Source organism: Parasteatoda tepidariorum, chromosome 7 (genome assembly GCF_982258835.1).
Source record: "Parasteatoda tepidariorum strain Cologne lab strain chromosome 7, Ptep-v5.0, whole genome shotgun sequence".
NCBI lineage: Eukaryota > Metazoa > Arthropoda > Arachnida > Araneae > Theridiidae > Parasteatoda > Parasteatoda tepidariorum.
Genome location: NC_141761.1, coordinates 36,908,057 through 36,912,664, shown reverse-complemented (window position 1 = coordinate 36,912,664; position 4,608 = coordinate 36,908,057). Strand labels below are relative to the sequence as shown.

The window sequence follows — 4,608 nt, the reverse complement described above, 5'->3', positions numbered from 1 at the left end:
ATTTTTTATTTTTGTGGATACTTTGTAATTCCCTTAAAAAAAAACTGAGAAAAATCATTGTAGAAAACAACGCATGTCTTGGAATATGCCACATAAAAGAATGCTCCAATATTAGTTAGACCGAATGCTCCATTCTTCAAGTAAAAGTTCAAGCTTTGCGCCGCCGTGACGTCACAATCAAAAACCGGAGGTTTGGCTCGACGAGAGTTTCTTCAAAGGAGTCAACCAGCTCCTTAGCCCTGAATTTATTGCCTTAAATTGAAATCAAAATCATTTTGTACTTTCTATCATTTTACTTTCATTAGTGTTACCGTTGCATGTCAAAATAGTTATGATGCGAAAGGCTAGAAAATTATTTTGGTTGAAAAAGGTAGGAAAATAATTAAAGTTGAAAAATTATTTTCCAAAATATTTTTACTTAATTTTAATGATTATTTTTTGCAAATATTAATCTTAAGCACTTTAAAGCAACAGTGCTAATAAATATGTTGTCATAGTGTATTTCTATAATACCGAGACATTTAGTTTAATAATTACTGAATACTGCGACATTCTTTTATATCCTGGTGGGAGCCGTGATGACTCACAGAGAATAGAACGTCCGCCTTCCAATGAGGTGAACCACGTTCCAATCCCAACGATGGCTGGTCGATATGAATTCCGCATCCAGCTTGCACCGACCACAGTGCTGACGTAAAATATCCTAAGTGGTAGATGGATCATGGTTTAAAGTCCCCTTGCCGCTAGGTTAACCATGTGAGGTTTTCGTAGTTTTCCTCTCCACTTAACGCAAATGCTGGAGAGTTCCATCAAAAAGTCCTCGACGAAGGCAAATTTCTCCCACTACTTGATGAATCCAGGATTTCCCTTGTCTTCTACAATGGGTTCAAAATTACAAGGTTACAGAGTTAAACGCTAGTGGTCGTAAACGAAGTTGAATATATACTGATGGGTACCCCTTTGGTGATCCGATGAGCCTCGTGAAAAGCATCTGAACCATTCCGAAAAGGGTAGGTGAGCTGGTTATTCTTTTGAGTGTCTGTTGAGTCTTGCGACTGTATTTATCTTTTAATGGACATCTTTGACAAACCACAGACCCATTCTACTCCACCCAATAGGATTTCTCCTTCATAAATGACTTTCCATGTTCCAAAATACCATGATAAAATTACGTACCTTGATTAAATCATGAAAAATTAATTATTTTATGATAAAATTTCCCAATTTTACAGCATTTATCAAATTTAATCGCATAATATAAAAACATATTTTAATTTTACCATTACCAAAGCACTTCGGAAAAAATTATCGATATTTTTGCTGTTATCATAGAGCCAAGAACATGGTAAATTTTACCATATTCTGGTAGTTTTGATTAGATTTTATTTCTCGGTGAAAGGAGGAGAATTAGGGCAATTATCTAGATTCCATGCGATGGATATTCAAAAGAGATTTTACTCTTCAAAGTTATAAAAATTTAGATGTTTTAAATTTATTTTTAATATTGAGAAAGTGAAAGCTTTTAAGTTTCAATCAAGCTAAACTTAGGTAAACATAGTTTAATATAGGGTCTCCCGGCATGTCTACTGAAGACGACGATCTCTATGTTTCAGAAGGTTTTACACAAAGTATAACTAAACATAAAAATCATAGAATTAATAAATAAATAATATTTAAACCTTTAGATGATTATTTCAATAAGAACCGCAAGTCGCATTGGTTAAGGGAATAGAGCATTCGTCTCCCAATAAGGTTAGCCAGGTTCGAATCCAAAAGGTGGCTGGTTGATACGAATTCTGCTCCCGGCTACCATTGACCACAGTACTGATATAAAAGATTGATAGATCATGGGTTAGAGTCCCCGGGGTGTCGGGCTCACCATGAGAGGTTTCGTGGTTATCCTCTATGTACCTCAAATGAGAGTTAGTTCCATCAATAAGTTCTCTGCGAAGGCTAGTTTGCCCCAACGTTTCATCCAAGAGTTTAAAATCAAATCCTAGGAGATATACTTTAAAATATGTTCATTTACAGTATATCTCATCATTATAAATGAGAAAAAAAATGAATTTTAACATTCAGTTACAAGAGCCAAGAAGAATTTACCAACAAAGAATACTTACCTTAACTAAAAGACGAAAAAAAAATAAACAAAAATAGTTAATTGTAGCCATAATCGAGAAGTTTTTATTATTTTAAATTTACATCTAATTTAAACATGGAGACATAGTGAATAAAAGCTTCGCATTCATGTCCATGGATAAATAATAGCATCCTAGCTGTCTTACTGTGATTTTTTAAAAAAAAAAAAACTTTGGATCAGAAAAGAGAACTTTAAAAACTACTTTCAAATATAAAAGCAGCAATCAGAATGCAACAAAAATTAGTTAAGAAACTTTTGTATACTTGTGTAAATGAAAGAATTTCAATTTTATGTTGTTAATAGCACGTGGAATTGGAGAAAACATTGCATTAACTGACACCGCGATTACCATTTAATCTCCATCCTTGACTTTGATGATGATCGCGCATTCTCATACAACACATCGCGCGCATTCTAACAGGGAGCATCCTCCTCCCTCGTCCAGGAATCTTAAAAAGGCAGTTCAATCAATAAGCAGCTACCGCTAACTTCAAATGAAGATCGAAAGTTTCCTCCGTCTAGGTACTTTTAAACACCGGCGGCTGCTGTCGACTTAGCTTCAATGAACTAGCTACCGCTAACTTCAAATGAAGATCGAAAGTTTCCTCCGCCTAGGTACTTTTAAACACCGGCGGCTGCTGTCGACTTAGCTTCAATGAACTATCTGCGCTAAAAGAAGCAACTAGTGTTTTAGAACTAAAATGAACCAAACATTCGGTGAAATTTCGGAAACTTCCGAACTCGCATTAGGCGACTTTCTCATACTGCTTTTGAAATGTTTTGTTTTCATTGCAATTATTTTTTCTGCGGTCCTTGGAAATGTTCTCGTTATCGCCAGTGTTTACAAAACGAAAAAACTAAGAACATCCACTAATTATTTCATAGTATCTCTGGCCTGCGCTGACATTTTCGTGGCTTTGTTTGCTATGACATTTAATGCCGTTCACACAATAAGTGAAACTTGGAAATTTAATAGATTCCTCTGCGACTTCTGGAATAGCGCCGATGTGCTTTTTTGCACATCTTCGATCATCCATTTAAGCAGTATAAGCTTGGAACGTTATTATGCGATCGTTTATCCTTTTAACCATCGCTGGAAAATGACCAGCAGTAAAGTGTTTTCCATTATCGCAATTAATTGGTTAGTGTCTATATTTATTAGCATTGTACCCATTTATTTCGACTGGCACACAACTGACGAATACCTGAAGGAGCGCTCAATGAAACCTGATACATGCAAATTCATAGTCAATAAAATGTACTGCATAATATCTTCTTTCGTCAGCTTTTGGGTGCCATCCACTATAATGATTGGAGCCTACATCCGTATCTATAACGTAGCTACCAAACAAGCAATCGACTTATTGAACACAGAAATAGCTGAAGAAAGAGTTAATTTACCTGGGGAAGGCGCTGAACCCTCTACTTCACTCCAATGGAGGAAGACGATAAGAAACGAACATAAAGCAGCCAAGACAGTTGGCATAATTATTGGCACTTTTATTGCTTGCTGGTTACCCTTTTTTATTGTGTATAACACCATAGGCCTGTGTACCTCCTGCGAATGTCCCGAAATAATACTACAAATAGTGTTTTGGACTGGATATGCTAATTCATCGCTGAATCCAATTATTTACTGTTTCTTCAACAAAGACTTTCGGGAATCGTTCAAAAACATTATTACGGGGATTTGTGGTAAAAAAATAATCAGTAGAAGCTAAAATATTCATAAGAATGACTATTGCGTCGAATTCACTGGAAATATAAAAGACGGGTTATAGAACAATTATCACAAAGGAAATCGACTCATTTTTTAAAGGTAAGCAATAATATTATTTATTTTCTTTTAATTTCAAATTGATGATTTACTTCGTTTTCTAAAATAGTAGGACACCATTATCTATATATTTATTCTCATATTCATCAATTTATTTACTGCATACAGAATCACATTCCCAGACAATTGCTAAATTTCATAATTAAATGCGCATATTTCATATTTGGAGTATAATTAATCTATTTATAAAATAAACATCGTGATTTATTTCTTTAATTTGTTGCACTTTAAAGATTATTTATTAACTTCAAACTGATTTGACTGATTGATATTTTGAACTGATTGATAATTGAATATTTACATTACGAAATTGTTATCAAATTTTCAAAATTTCAAAAACTTATACTTTATTTGAAATATTTGAAACACAGGACTATATATTTTCAAATATGCAGATAATAAATGCATCTATCTTCTGTATAATCCTGTTTTTTTTGTCATAGAAAACATCTTTTAGTATTTGAGGCGTAAATAATTTTCATTTTAAAAATAAATTGCTCAGGATAAATGTGTTAAAAAATTTTATAGAAAAATTAATTAAAAATAAATATGCAAATAAATAAATAATAATAGGTAAAATAGATAAATAAGAAATGCAATCTATTTATACTCTAAGGTGAAATATACTCTA

General features: G+C 33.4%; 1 pseudogene; it reads left to right on the top strand.

The window, feature by feature from the left end:
• Window positions 1-2,841: 2,841 nt before the first annotated feature.
• Window positions 2,842-3,942, top strand: LOC107443962 (octopamine receptor beta-2R pseudogene; annotated as a pseudogene).
• Window positions 3,943-4,608: the final 666 nt, after the last annotated feature.